At 39.9% G+C, this 16,543-nt stretch overlaps 1 protein-coding gene across 8 annotated transcripts in view; it reads right to left on the bottom strand.

Annotated features, from left to right (window-relative positions):
* Positions 1-16,543, bottom strand: part of LOC146504921 (uncharacterized) — a 483,966-nt gene that overhangs the window by 246,734 nt on the left and 220,689 nt on the right. The gene's annotated exons all lie outside the window — the stretch shown is intronic.

Raw genomic sequence — 16,543 nt, 5'->3', positions numbered from 1 at the left:
TCATTTAGCACCTTTTTAGTGCCTTTTGTCTGAAAAGTGTGGTGAGCTGTCACTTCATCTAATCTGCCATGTAAAAGGCACATTTAACTCGTGCACACTCACAAATCGAGTGAAGACTCAATTTTTAACACTATTATAAAATTAGAAGAAAAAAATTCTAATTAACCTGAAGCACTCGCACATATACCATATACTGTAAAATATGTAACCTTTGACTGTCAAATTAGTGTTGCAACATAATTTTCCAATTAACAAAGCTTTCTAAAAGCTGATTAAACTATCAATCTCGCACCTCTTCCCCTCTCAAAGGAATAATAGATGAGAATAACTATATTTCCAAGCAAGCTATGGTGAGAGGAAACATCTGTAGCCTCTATTGTTGTATTGCCTCTTTCTAATCACATCTTTCCAGAGAATAAGTGAAAAAGAAATAAAGGGATGGTAAAAGAGAGAGTAGAGGAGGTGAATAAAGACAGAGATGAAGTGATAATAACTATGATAGAAGGGACAGAGAGGAGAGATAAATATAGCATATGAAGAGAAGAGAGCACTGATTAGACCTGGCTCAGGAGATGTCATTGTTAATTACCACTCCCTCACCCACCTGCACCACACGCACGCAGACCAGGAATACATAGTATACATGAATACATACACTGTAACATGTTGGAAGATCACACCCACGTGGACAAAAAAAATACAGAAATAATGAAGCTGTGGGGGCATGCAGAAAGACTTTTGCATAGACACTTAAAGTTGCTAAAAGTCTTTTGTATAGGAGGTAAAATGGGTCATGTTTTCCATTACATAGTTAATACAAACATTATTATCATGTTACTGTGTATGTAAACTAAAATGAAATTAGACGTTATCTACGCAGATGTAAAGTGGGAGGAGTCACTTATTTCTGCATTTGACTATAGACAGTGTTTTAAGTATTTTATGTAACAATGAGAATAAATTGCTGTTTTTCTTACTTTTTTAATTCCATTTACATGACACATTTGATGTGTGAGCTACATTATCACCACTAAGTCATGTGATCTAGGTAAGGGTCTTTTGTGAAGTTCAGAGGCTCTATTTTAAGGGTGGTTGTAGCCATCATGTCAGGCAGTCACTGTTTTTTGAATTCTCCATTTAAATCTTGATGTTAGTACTTTGGTTACCACCATATTGTTTTGCTTGGCCCATAATTTGCCATTTTTGAAATGAGTGCTAAGTTCAGCGGATCCATAAATTTAATTTGTGTAGTGCGCTCTATACTGATAGCTGCTTATCACTGAGACGTAACGCACAAATGAAATGCTAGGGTCAAAAATTGGACCACAAGCTTCCACACAGTAAACCATACTATAGTGAGAATCCATTAAAATGTTTTTGTTTTCTTAATGGCACCAACAGCATAAGTCTGCTACAGCTCCTTGGGGAAGGAACGGCAGGTTTTGGCATTTCAATGTTGGCTTAATTTTTCAGATCTTGCGGTTGACACTAGGTTTAGTCCCTATCTCGGATTGCCATGGAAGTTTGATCAGGACAACAGTTTAAATGCCGTCATAGATCATTTTCAATTCCTTGAAAAAAAGCTTCAAGATGACCAGATATCAACACAATTTCGATCCGCTCCTCACGTGTTAACCTCTTCGACATGTCAATGGCTGTGAACAAAGAGAAACTTGTAAATAACGCATGAAAGAATAATGTTACGTTGAAACCAAGCACACCATTGTTTTTCTTGTGACATTACCAATAAGTTTGATGTGTCACATGGCCCTCTTCCTATTGAAAAAACAAAAGTTGTATCCAAGATGGCCGACTTCTAAATGGCCACCATGGTCACCACCCATCTTGGGGAGTTTGCCCCCTCACATGTACTAATGTGCCACAAACAGGACTTTAATATCACCAACCATTCCCATTTTATTACCGTGTATCCATATAAATGGCCCACCCTGTAGTGTTTCCACATACAAATTATATGTTCTATGCCAATATGATAGAAAAAAAAAAAACATTAAAAAAACTGGTGGCCCACTCATCATCTGAAAACACCAACAATCTGCTAACTTTATAACATTATGTCTACAATACCTTGCGTATCCTATTGCCCAGTAACCCATTGAATGGCTGTATGGCTATTAAAAGACATTCAGTATTGGTTTCCCAATGCTGGTGCACTAGCATTTAATCTTAATTCATGTTTAAACTGCAAGTTTACTTCATTGCCTTACTCCTTGTGTAATGCTGTGGGTATAGTTTCCACTTGATGAACGTTTAGCACAGCCATGTTATACCAAGAGGATAATTAAAAGCTTAATGGATTTAAAATTTCAAAAAAATGCACTTTCACTAAAATTTTATACAGGGCACCTTAAAATGTTCTTGCTTACTTTTTCTCTCTCTGCCATGTTACCACACTGCACAATTCAAAGCCTGTTAGCCACATTAGCCAACCCTGCTTCAGTGCTCAAACGGCCCAAAGAAACCCAACGGAGTCTCAGGCCTTTCTCAAGCTGTGAATGAAATAGCTTTGCAATTTGTCCTGGCAGAAAACAGCATTTTGATCTTAATGAATGGCAAATGGCTACCATTAGAAGTGAGAGGGATTATTGGGAGGGGGTGGTTTATGGCAAATGCCTGCGTGTGTGTGCATGTGTGTGAGCATGGGTCTGTGTATTTGTTTGGCATTTTTAGAAGGGTCTGCTCTGATCCTTCATTAAAAGGCTCACTGCAGGACCTCTTCATGGGACCCTCAAAGAGATGGGCCATGTTTAGAAGGAATTTTAATAAATCTCCAGCACACACACTGTTGCACAGAATCATTGCTGGAATATGTGTGTGTGTGTATGCATTGCTTCTTTATATGACATTGGTTGCACTAAACAGCAAGAACAAGATGGCATCCTGCCCAACCTTATGCATGTGTGTATTTATATCTATAGGTCTGTGTGTGTACTAATGACCAGCATGTGCTAATTACTGTCTCTATAGGTAGAATGTACTCTGTGCTCTCATGCTGTTCTTCTCAGCCAATCACTGCACAGTATCGACATCCCCCTTAATTGCATTAAACAAGGCTTGGTGATTGGCTTATACTGCAGAGGCAAAGAAAAAAAAAAACTAATTCACTAACAGCTGGCCAGCTGGTTCATGGACCCACTGTATGTGTGTGTGTCTGTGTGTGTGTGATAATACTACCACCACTACTACTACTACTACTACTGCTTCTGCTGCTCCTACCAGGAGGGAATGCACTTCTGGACTAAGGGCCATTGCTCACACAAAGAAAACTAGACAAAGTAAACTTACCAATCAACTGGCAAACTGCTGCTTTTGACAGAGAATCTTTATACAGTACAGTAATAGCCCAGTGGTTCCCAAACTGGAACTTGGCACTGATGGAATGACTTTATCTGCCATTCATTTTAGATGTAGTTAGATGTAGGATAGCTAAAGCCGTCAATACAAAGATTTAAAACTGCAGCAGCACATCAGTTTTCCTCTTTCACAAACATGATGAACAAAGAAAAAGATTTGGGTAACATACTGCAGGGTGGTATTCTGGACTTTTGGCAATGTACCACAGTTAAGTCCATATATATTTAGACACTGACACACGTTTTGTATTTTACATGTTCACTAAAACATGTTCCAATTATAGTTATATAATAGACATGGATATAATGTTTAGATTCTCAGCTTTCATTTGAGCTCCTTAACATGTCCCGCCCTCTTTTTAAATGGACCAAAAGTAATTGGACAACTGACTTAAAGGCTATTTCTTTGGCAGGTATGGGCAGTTCCTTCATTATGTAATCACAAGCTATCCTTAAACAGAGAAAAAACCCATCCAAGAAATCACTACAATATTAGGTACGGCAAAACCTATAGTTTGGTACATCCTGAGCATGAAAGAAAGCACTGGTGAACTCAGCAACACAAAAAGATCTGGATGTCCGCAGATGACAACAGTTGTGGAAAACAGCCAACCAAGTGCACTCTCCACTCTCTCCACACTCTCCAGGAAGTAGGCAATCAATATAAAAGTCTACCATATGGAGAAGACTGTATGAAGGTAAAGGCAAAAGGTCCACTGCATGAGTTGTAAGCCACCCATAGGCCCCAAGAACAGAAAGGATAGATTGGACTTTGCTATAAAAATCTAAGCCAGCACAGTTCTGGAAAAACATTCTTTGGACAGATGGAACCACGATCAACCTCTACCAGAATGATGGCGAGAAAAAAGTATGGAGAAGGCGTGGAACAGCTCATGATCCAAAGCGTGCCACATCATCTGTAAAACACGACAGAGGCAGGTTAATGGTTTGGGTGTGCATGGCTGCCACTGGCACTGGGACATTTGTGTTTATTGATGATGTGACACAAGACAGAAGCAGACGAATGAATTCTGAGGTATTCAGAGGCATACAGTCAAATTGATTGGGTGACGTTTCATAATACAGATGGACAATGGCCCAAAAACACACAGCAAAAGCAACCCAGGAGTTAGTAAAGAAGTGAAATACATCAGCAAAGGGTTTTCAACCAAGTATTAAAAGTGAACATTTTATTTTGAGTTATTTAATTTGTCCAATTACTTTCAAGCTGAAATGAAGGGATTCTATTAAAAAAAAACTCTGTAGTTAGGTATGTTTATGCAGTCTTTTTGTTCAGTCCACTGGATTAAAGCTGAAAGTCTGCACTTCAACTGCATCTGTGTTGTTTTATTTAAAATTCATTGTGGTAATGGCCAGTAGCGGTTTTAGATACGGGCGACACGGGCAGTTGCCCGGGGCGGCATCGTGGTGGGGGCATCACGGGCAAAATGCTCGTACTCATGCTTCCCCGACGTCAGCCAGCGCATATTGGGAATGGTACAGGCACCGATCGGTTTTCTATCGCCCATTTGCTGGGAGTAAGGGCGCCCTCCGTTTGCGAGGTGCGCCTGCTGCTTGCGACACAGGGAGGAGAGGGCGGGGCGGCGGGGGAGTCTCTGGCTGGCTGGAGCGGCATCTAATAACCAACTCGCAAAATAAAACAAAATTAAAACAAACCAACAAACATGAAAACACCAGACATCATGATACAGACTTATAATTTGCACCGATGTTTTTTCGTAATTCTGTACACGAAAAGTGAGCGCGAGAGCCCTCGGTGCGCCTGCTCGCTGCTGAAGTCAAAGTAAACTTTATTGTCATCTCCGCTACATACAGTCCAGTGTATAGAGAGACGAGACGACGAGGCTCCAGTTACAGCAGTGCAAGTAAACAAACAATAAATATAAGAAGAGTAAGAAAATAAATATACACTTTAGGACTCGGGGTAAAGAGATCAATAACGATTTAAAATTTATAATTTACAGTTTGATTATTTAAAGTCTCACACACAACCCGTCGAAAGGGGAGGAGGGGCCTGCTGCTTCCAAATAGAGCACATTTCATTCATAATGTTGTAAATCCAAGCCCATCATGTATTCATGATTTGAGTCCTGGGTTGTGTGAAATCTCAGAAATAAACCAGAAATAAACAAAGTGAATCTGTGAACTAAGGTGTAGGTCTGTTAGATGCAGGTAAGCAGATGTGTGATTGGATAATGGCAGGTCATCCTGAAACAATCAGAATCAGAATACTTTATTAATCCCTAAGGAAATGATGTGCGTTACAGTTGCTCCAAGAAGAAATGATAAAAATAGCAACAGTAACAGACTAAACTCCAAATAATACATTATGTTACAGATTTTAATATTAATTAGTCATTGTCAGTTGTTGATTTGTCCTGTTCTCATTGTATGATGAATTATGATGGCTGTTTGGTAGCCGTTTGCATACTATGCATACTCTCTCTCTTCATATGTGTGTGTGTGTACAACAGTTTTATGTTAATGTACAATCCTTAATATGTTTTGTGTGTGTGTGTGTGGTTGGGGGGGGGGGGGGGGGGGGGCGCCAGAGGGAGTGTTCGCCCAGGGCGCCAAACAGGCTAGGACCGTCACTGGTAATGGCGATTAAAAAAAAGTCAAAATATTCACGGACTTAACTGTAACCCCAGCAAAAGAAAAGCTGTACTGTTTCCTGAGGGCAAATCATGTGTACGCGTCTAACCTTACTGCTGAAGGAGATTACTCCTGATGGGATCACTTTCAAACTTATCCTGCATTTCTACACAACTTAAATAGTTGTGATTGGGCCTCATATGCAGAATATTTTCATCTGGTGTTTATTCATGTATTCATTAGAATCTAAATTGATTCTTCTAAGAATCTAAACGCAAGTTTTTGTCCTGGTGCATTCGATTTTATTTGGTTATTGCCCTGTTTCTGTCAGAATTCTTTTTTTTTTAAAGTGGTCAGTGAAGTTAACCCTGCCTTGAAGCAAGCTATGGTTCCCTGGAACTGGAGTGAATGTGATTATTGTGTTTGATTTGACAATTCAAGCTCTGAGTTTTGCATAAATGCTGAATTGTAACTGCAGATGGAAAAAAGAATATGTTATGCAAAAATGATGGATTTTACACATTATCCTGTTTGTGTGAAAAATACCCTTAAATGGAATTTGGAGCAAAAACGGAGATAAAAATAAAAAAACAAACAAGCAGAAGATTCACATTTGAAAATGCACACTGTAGGACACACTTTGTCTGTCATCCAACCCCAGGACATTTTCTGCCATATCAAAAGGCTCGCTGCAAGTGTGGATTTAAAGACATCTCATCACTTTCTTCTTCGTTTTTTTTAACAAAATGAAATCAGTGTTGATGAAAGGCAGCCATTTTGTTATTTGCATTGGAATGCGTTCTCCTTTCCAGACTTCTCCTAAACTCAGCTGTGGCTGGAAGCTGCATTCAGTTTTGTATTTTGGGGGTTTTTTTCATGCCACACTCCCACCCTTTGTCTTTCCTCTCTCATCTTGTGATCTTCCCACAACAGCACTCTGTGTCATTCCTGTTTGATGTGCAGAGAATGAATAAAGCAGTCTGTAATATCTACATAAGAGTCTCCTGTTTAGATATGCCAAGAATGAAATCCAGGCACCAAACTGCAAAGACATTCTAAAATGTGCATATGTGAATATATGCATGTACATAAATAAAAACAACACACACCAAAAGAAAATAGACTTTTTATTTTTTATTTTTGCTTTGTGATCACTTGCAAATATTAGTGACCAACACTTTTGGACAGGTTGCCTGGTGAGAGGAAACCAGTCTCCAGACTATCACAATTTGACTTAAACTGACTGCAATCACCCTCAAAGATTTTGGACAAGGTATAGAAATAATTATGGAGGTATGAAGGGTTGTGTAAGTAACCGGGTGTAGAAGCTTGGCCAAATCAAACATGAGGAACATAAAGAATGCGATTTAAATGCCAGATACGCCGGGGTCTGGGTTAACAATGGTGCTGTTGACCAACAGGGTGCCAGTGTAAACTGTGCTGAAATTTCCTTTGTTGTTGCCCACAGACAGACAAAGAAGAAAGTGGAAGGCATGCGGTGTAGCTCAGGAGGTAGAGCGGTCCATCTACTAATCAGAGAGTTCAAATCACATGGTTGGTGATGCAATCCCTGATGCTTCAGTCTGCAGCCAGCGAGATACCGAAGGCCAAGTTGCTCTCCAGTGCATCCATCAGAGTGTGAATGTTAGATAGAAAACAGTTAGGTAAAGCGCAAAAAAAGAACTTTTATGAATGAGGCATGTTGCAAAGAACACTTTGAATTTTCAGTTAGATCAGAAAAAGTCTACATAAGAACAAGCTAGGTTAATAAGAGCTTGTTCTTATAAGTTAATAAGTCTTCATACTGAGAAAGACCACTGTAGGTGTGATGTTTGCTTTGCAAGTGTTTATTTGTTATACCCAGTGTTGGGGAGTAATGGAATACATGTACCGCCGTTACGTATTTAAAATACAAAATATGAGTAACTGTATTACGTTACAGTTACTGTTTTAAAAGGTGGTATTCAGAATACAGTTACTTTGTTGAAATAAATGGATTACACGACGGTATTTTCCTGTTTCATAAGGCTATGAACTCTATATTTTTGGTTTCCATGCCGGTGGAAACCCAAACAAAACACGCATTAAGATGCTCTCATGTCTGTGTCTCAATCTCGCGGCCCATGTACCCTAATTGCAGCCCGCATAATATTGTGAAGAAATATTTTTAAAAATTATTCAAAAAAATTATTCAATATGAAGGCAATAGGCAGAGTGTTACAGGCATAGCCCTAAAAAATGTAGCCTCATGGGCAGTGTAGTCTTTGCTGCAGGGAGAATGGACTGCCATACCCGTTATGTGTCTGTGAGCGAGGGAGGGAGAAAAGTAAGAGATGTCACCAACCAGAAACGGGAGTTGGAAGCATGTAAATATATAATATATATATACAAAGTTGTCCCAGACAACAAAGTAAAGCTAGTTTTCAACTACGAACCCGACACGGAACCCGACGTTAGCCAGAGGTCTCTTTACCGTTTTTTACCTTTACGGTTCGGAGGCGCGGACCTGTTTTATATTCACGTGGAATAGTTTTCTATATGAGATCACTGCAAAAAGTGCAGCCTTACCTATTTTCCACCCTAATGTTACTCATTTTATATTAAGATTTAAAAATCTAGTTGGTATTGGTATGGTGAATAACCTTCAGTAAAAGTAATAAATCACACAGCAATAGTACATTCATGTAGTTGTAAAAAAGCATGATAATATAGAATAGAATAGAATAGAATAGAATAGAATTCAACTTTATTGTCATTGCACATGCACAGGTACAGGGCAACGAAATGCAGTTTGCATCCATCCAGAAGTGCTTTAGTGATATAGATATATTACAATATATATTAGCAATAATATAGATATGTAAGTATGTTACAGAAATGGGTCTATTATGGTATGTTATAATGTACACGGTGTGAAGTATGTTATGAATATTCTATAACTATAAGTATGTACAGGCTATGAACAGGATATAAATATGAAATTTAAAAAAACTATACAGAAATCTGAGATATACAGTTATACAGAAATGTGAACTATGCAAGTTATAAACAGTTGTAGGATTAAAAATTATCGTATGATTATTTACACAGAACTATACAGTAGTGCAGTTAAGATAAGTGAGATATGTGGATAATTTCTACAGAGGTATATAAAGTGCTAGTGATTGTGAATGGTGGTTCAGTCCATGTTATTATTGTGTGTTTGAGGGTACGGTTGTCCATTGTGTGTGTGTGTAGGTGGTTGTGGGTGTGTGTATGTCCAGTCCATGAGTTTAACATGGGTCAGATGTCAGGAGGCAGAGTTCAGGAGTCTGACAGCTGTGGGGAAGAAGCTGTTCCGGTACCTGGTGGTCTTAGTCCGGAGGCTCCTGTAGCGCCTCCTAGAGGGCAGGAGGGTGAAGAGTCTATGTGATGGGTGACTGGGGTCTTTGATGATTTTCCCAGCCCTTTTCAGACACCGCTTCCTGTATATGTCTTTTATGGCAGGAAGTGGTGCTCCGGCGATGCGCTGGGCAGTTTTCACGACCCTCTGCAATGCCTTCCGGTCCGAGGCAGAGCAGTTCCCATACCAGACTGTTATACAGTTGGTCAGGATGCTCTCGATGGTACAGCGATAGAAGTTCACCAGGATGTCTGAGGACAGGTGGTTTTTCCTCAGAGTCCTCAAGAAGAAGAGGCGCTGGTGAGCCTTCTTGACCAGCTTGGAGCAGTTGGTCGTCCAGATGAGATCCTCGGAGATGTGGACTCCCAGGAACTTGAAGCTGCTCACACGCTCCACAGCCGTCCCCTTAATGTGGATGGGTGGATGTGGGTCAGCATTCCTCCTGTAGTCCACGATGAGCTCCTTGGTCTTCTCTGTGTTAAGCAGCAGGTTGTTTCTGTTGCACCACTCAGCCAGACGATCCACCTCCTCCCTGTAGGCGGCCTCATCGTTGTCACTGATGAGGCCAATCACCGTGGTGTCATCTGCAAACTTAATGATGGTGTTGGAACCATCAGCAGGTCTGCAGTCATGGGTGAAGAGGGAGTAGAGGAAAGGGCTCATCACACAGCCTTGTGGTACACCGGTGTTCATTGTGATTGTAGATGAGCAGTGGTTATGATAATATATTAAGTAATCCAAAGAATTCAGAATACGTTACTCTCATTGAGTAACGTAACGGAATACGTTACAAAATACATTTTGGGACATGTAATCTGTAATCTGTAGTGGAATACATTTTAAAAGTAAGGGTGTAGTATGAGGGTTATACCCCCTCATTTAACAGTAGCTGTGTACGCTCAGGTTTGGGTACGCGATAAGAAGCATAATAATAAGGATCTCTAAATGAATATCTGGAAGCTTCAGAAATTCTAAAGACATGGTCCATTCGTTAGAAGCCCAACTCTTCCACTAAACAACAGAGATTTTGAAACGATGGTTAAAGACTGAGTAGCACATTATAACTCAAAAATATTTCAGCGACTACCTAAAATCACACTTTGTAATACAGGCGATCTATGTTCATCCTGTAAATGTGTACCTTTCCATTGCAACAGTAAACATCTGGCAAACGTTTGTAGCTGCAAAGATGCAAACATTTATCAAAGCACAACATAGCTCATGAACCAGTTAGAAGCAGTTCAAAATCTGGAAAATGTCTCTCTGTGAAGTTTGACTGGAACTTTTTTTTATTTAAAATGCAGAGACATTTAGGGTCACAAACTAGAAAGCAATTAATGTGCTTCCCTTCTTATATGCATCCACAGAGAAAGCTGACTGAAGGGATTGATAACTCTTTGAACTGAGCCCCACTACAAAGCACCCACAATGTGTGTGTTGACTCAAAATCCTCCAAAATGGTTTCAATGAACACAAAACAACCGAGGGACACTTTGGCACCGTCTCTTGTTTAGATGTGATATGTTCAGATGTACATATAAAATGATAATAATATTTAAGCAAATAACTTATTTATTTGACAATAATGTTTCATGAAACATGAGCAAAAAGCATCTATGCGAAGCTGTGACATACTGAGAGAAATACTAACTTTCTAACAACTGTTCTTGTCTTGTATTTTATTGTGATTGGCTTCTAACCCTTTTTTGTGGAAATTTTATCTAGTTGGCAAATCCAAATGCAAATCTTATAACAAATTTTAAGGTCAAAATCCATGCAAGAGAGCTGATTTACTTTTTAAACCAATCTTTATTGAGTATGTGGCTCAAGTGCAACTTGACTCTGATCCTACCCTTGTGGCTTGCTGGCAACTTTTTCCTTAACTTACTTATGGAAAGCACTCCCTTATAGTTCTTCCTGAGGTCTAGAAGGAGGCTGGTGGCTGAAACAAAGCACGGTCTCTATTTGTGCATTTCCAGACTTACCAGCACTGTCCATTGACTGCCCTCGCTCCACGCCACACAGAGAAGGCATGGAGGCTGTGGTGTTGGAGGGGTTGTCGGTGGAAATCAGAGGGATCCAAGGGGAAATTAACCAGCACTTAGCTCCACACATGCACACCAGGCCTAGCTAGGAGACAGAGCTTCAGATCCAAGCATGGAGAACATGAAAGAGGCACCATCTCTGCTGCCGAAGGGAGGAAATTCTCCCTCACCCCCTCTTTCACTATTGCTCTTTTGCAGTCTCTTAATCTTACTTGCATTTGCTCCCTGTCCTCATCATTCAGTCTGCCTTCTTCCACTCGCCTTGTCTGCCTCTCTGTCTCCTTTCTAAGGAGGTTTTTGAGCATGCATGTGTGTTTGCACAAAAGTGTTGTTGAAAGCTTTTATTTTTCTTTCTTTTCTTTTTTTTTGGGTCAAACAAAATGTCCAACAAACATCAAACATGTGGTGGAAAGGGAGATGTTTGGAGGGGGGCAAAGAAGAAAAATGCACTATACAGTGAACAGGCTTCACAAAGGGTAGCCCTTTGACTAACATCCCGGGGACATAGTTTTATTCTCACACATACACACAGACTCATAGGTCCCCTATGAGTCAGGGGTCACTGCATTTACAAGGCACTTGGTGTACAGTGACATCATAACAGCCCTCCAGTAAAAAGAGAGGGCGGGAGGGAGGGGGGGGGGGGGTTGAGATAGACACGATTTAGAGGTGCAATAATGGCCAAAACATTTGACATAAGATTATATATAACAGTGTAGAAATAATGGCTGAGAACCAGTATTTTTGTTAAGTAGTACTGAGTGGTACTAAATGAAAGACAACAGTACAAACGTCTTGATGCATGCTCAGTCATCCAGGTAAGTAAATCTCCAAAAGAAACGTTTCGTTACTCATCCAAGTCACTTCTTCAGTCTCAGCTGACTGCAGGTTTCCCCAAATCTTATAAACAGTACATTTGCATAATGACTGAAACCAGCCCACTGAAGGAACAATGGGCTGGGAGGTCAGTTCCTTAATCTTAATTATGCAAATTCTCATGACCATTGATCAACAACCACTGACCAAAACCCACTGATCAAAGCCCACTGATCAATGGCCATGAGTACCATTCACAGAGAGTTGGGGAAAAGATGGACCCTTAGGCCCCCTCCTCGATTCAGAGATGGTCTTTCCCTTTTCACATAAATGGCTCCTTGACTCCACGCTCAAACCAGTGTTCCTCCCTGTCCAAGATGTGTACATCCTCATCCTTGAAAGAGTGTCCACTGGCCTGTAGGTGTAAATAGACTGCAGACTTCAAGCAACTTAAAGAAGTCCAGACACTTTTCTTTTCAAGCTCCTTAGACATCAAGGGAAATATGGCTTCTTTTTGTTTATAAACTTTTACAAGACTGGACTTCTTTTTCAAACTACTGTAGATCAACTCTCGATAACATCTTATAAGGGGGAATCTAGCACTGCAACGACCGGTCATCTTAATGTGCATCCAATAGAAATCTGGATATTCTGGGTATTTTCACACACTTAGCAAAACGCCTCCTCACCCATGAAGATAATGAAGTATCAGCTGATTCTAACATATGTAAGCTTTAGTTGTTTCAACTTCATTTACTTTCTTAGTTTTAATTGGCAGAACTCACTTACACCGTTAGCATCTAAGGACACTTTACAGCCCACAACATATTAAATGCTTTTCAAGTTGAGAGGCTGTAAGTGGAAACAAAACTATCATGTAACTTATTTTTTAAAGTACACAGAAGATTCCATGACTAATTAATCAAACTAGGTTCAGAAAAAAGGAGTGAGTGTCTTTAGTGGGAGTAAATTTGTATGCTTGACTCTTGAGCTACGATCAAGAGTCAGGAATTTGCCTTGTAATCGGAAGGTTGCCGGTTCGAGCCCCGGCTTGGACAATCGGTCGTTGTGTCCTTGGGCAAGACACTTCACCCGTTGCCTACTGGTGGTGGTCAGAGGGCCCGGTGGCACCAGTGTCCTGCAGCCTCGCCTCTGTCGGTGCGCCCCAGGGTGGCTGTGGCTACAATGTAGCTTGCCATCACCAGTGTGTGAATGTGTGTGTGAATGGGTGGATGACTGGTTGTGTAAAGTGCTTTGGGGTCCTTAGGGACTAGAAAAGTGCTATACAAATACAAGCCATTTAAAAAAATAGACAGTGGTGGAGCCAGAACATTTTGACAGGGATGCTCAAGGCTAACCTACAATGGGATTTTCCTTTTAGCCGTATCAGAGCCATATGAGAGCGGTGACCAGACAGCTTGTAGCCACTTCTTGCCCCCGACAGCCAACACTTTCAAGCAAATAGAAGGAAACGCATGGGATACTTTTACTATAACAATGAAGGAATAACCTTGTGTATTTGTACTAAATAGCAAATAAATAACAGGTTGAGAGAACTTCAAGATCTTGGTTTACATTTTCTGTTTTTCTCATTGTGTATGACACCCCCCTCTTTCCTCTCTCTCTCTCTCTCTCCTCCCCTTCCCTCCCCTCCCCTCTCTCTCTGCAAGCCCACAGCCCAGCAGTAATTCTGTGTTTATCAACTCTTTATTATGGCCCTTCGCATCATCATTTACAATGGTAGCATCTGCTCATTGCCTAGCCTGAGCATGGGGCAAATTGCTTTTATAGGGAAAAAACAGCCAACGAGGGGACTCACACACAAACACTCACACACACACATGCACACACACACACATGCGCCCATGTGCACACACACAGACAGCAGTAGCCGTGCACAAACCCAGACACCCGGCCTTTTTGCAGCGGTTGTTAACTCTCATGGCAGAATCACACACAAACACTTCTTCTAACAGGATCAAATGATTAGCCGGCCACCATTGGTGAATCAAAATGAGTCCCAAACCCAATGAGGGAGCAGTTTTGATTTTCCTTCTATTTTTTTTTAAACATCTACCTGACGCCACAGTGTGAAAAACAAATATCACATCTGGCCTCGGAGCTCTAATTTCTGTGTTTGGTTCGGTCTAATTTAGCCACTACAGCAACATGGGAAACAGTGGGGAAGCAGAAAATGGCAAGACATCCTGTCTTTGTTGTTCGCATTTAACACATTAGCGCTCCCTAAATGATGGGGATGAGGAGATGGTGAGGTGAACGTGTGGAGGAAAGAAAAATTAAAGCAGTGCTTGTTAAGAGCCATCCTTCCAATTATGAAAAGCTTCATCTTGCAGGGAAGTGGAGTGCGAAGGCAGCAGTTTGGTTTTGTACAGATGTTTATGTATAATTGACATGACAACTGAATGTGAACTGCACTGAGGAAAATGTGATGAAAACACGCTAGCTGATGTGATGGATGAGAAGATATTCCATGAAATGCTGCTAATAAAGGAACCCTGAAGTGTCTTTTGTTTTTCAATTTATTTTCAAGGTTATTTCTTGAGGAATTAAGATTGCTCTTTATAAACACCATAAATAAATAAGACAATGGTAGAAGACTATTGATAGGCTCTGTTGAAACTTGCAATAAATTGTAAGGTCCCCAGGTTTACCAAGTGATCATTATGTCCCTGAACATAATGATTGAAAATGTATAACCACCAGCATCATCTCCTCAAGAGGGCTATATGGTGTTTTCTGTTTCTCTGGTTTGACTTTTTATAATTATATAACAATTTATGAATCAGAAAACAGTCAAAATACAGATTAAAGAATGTAAAACATTATATAAGAAGCGGAAAAGGTTTATTCTACCTCAAGTCACCAAAAACTCACATTTCACACCATTCCAGTTTAATTTCAAATTTGCCTCTTAAGTCTGGTGTGGAATTACAGTGTGCAGGTGCAGACAGTGACCTGGGTGGGAATGAATGGGATTGTTTTGCAGGGATTATGTTACTTTGGGATATATTATACATTGGTTTATATTTTTCTCTCTTTTTTCTCTTTTTCCCCCCCCTTTTTTTTTCCCTTTTATTTCACAGCCGAAGATACATTTCTGAACTCATTTTACAGCTTAAATGTACTACTTAACCTTAATGTACAGATCATCTGTAATCCTTCTCTTTTCTTTCTGTTTATATGTATAATATATATGTTGATGTTTATGTGTATAAAAGGAAACCTCTTAATAAAAAAGACATTGTTTAATTTCAAATTTGCCAAAATTAGTTTAGTAAGGAATTGAAAACGTTTTCTAAAAGTTTCAGATGCATTAGTCATTTTTAGGGTTAGTTCATTCTTAGAAATAACAGAACATCAACAACAATTTGAAGCATCATGAAAGAAATGTGAATTTTAGAGTGTTTATTGTGACACCAAGGTTTTTTGCAGACTAACATTGGGTTGGTTTAATGGAGCCTTCCCATTCACACATCACAGCTATTGGGGCCTCAGTGTCTTGCTAAGGATACTTGGCTACAATTAAAGGAATCTGCTTATTTTTGGATGGCATATTATTATGTTTTTAAATATGAAATGAACCGTGCCAGTATTTATAATAATTCAGCCTGACAACTCACACTTGATTTATTGGAGCATTTGAATATTACTACAGTTTGCCGTCTAGGCTCATTACTCTCTGCAAATATAGCAGACATAGAAACTGGGGAGTGATGAGTAAACATCCCTCAAGAGCCTACAGGTGGGTCCCGGAGTTGGTGCAACGACTGAAACAGTAGGCGGAAATATAGGGTGACGTCAACACTGACATGTCGGGTTCTTACCTACAAGTCATGTACTATGATATGGTACAACAAGTTTCTAATGAAAAATAATAATAATTATTAATAATAATAATTTTGAGCAAATTTCTGATGTGTCATTCCAAAGATATTTCATAAATAAAACTATAACAATAAGAGTGACATAAATAAAATGTAAACTAAACTCAATTTTAGCAACATTAACAGTACTCAATAGAATTTGGTGTTTTGTTTCTTTACTGGACAGTTTGTGTTTATATCACTGCACAGTGACATAAACTCAACCTGTTAAGAACGGATTGTCACGGTCGTAGCTGTCAGTCAGTGCAAAACTCTGACATTTTTCTTTGCTGTGTGTGTGTGTGTGTGTGTGTGTGTGTGTGTGCGTGTGTGTGTACTGATGGTGGGTGGCGGTGGGGGGTTTGGATGAAAGATCCTTGACATTCACACACACATGCACAGAAACTACATTAGGATGCTGCTTGA

The sequence above is a fragment of the Neolamprologus multifasciatus genome, chromosome 13 (assembly GCF_963576455.1).
Source record: "Neolamprologus multifasciatus chromosome 13, fNeoMul1.2, whole genome shotgun sequence".
Taxonomy (NCBI): Eukaryota; Metazoa; Chordata; class Actinopteri; order Cichliformes; family Cichlidae; genus Neolamprologus; species Neolamprologus multifasciatus.
The sequence above is the reverse complement of the archived record's forward strand: the minus strand, read 5'-3'. Positions and strand labels throughout refer to the sequence as shown.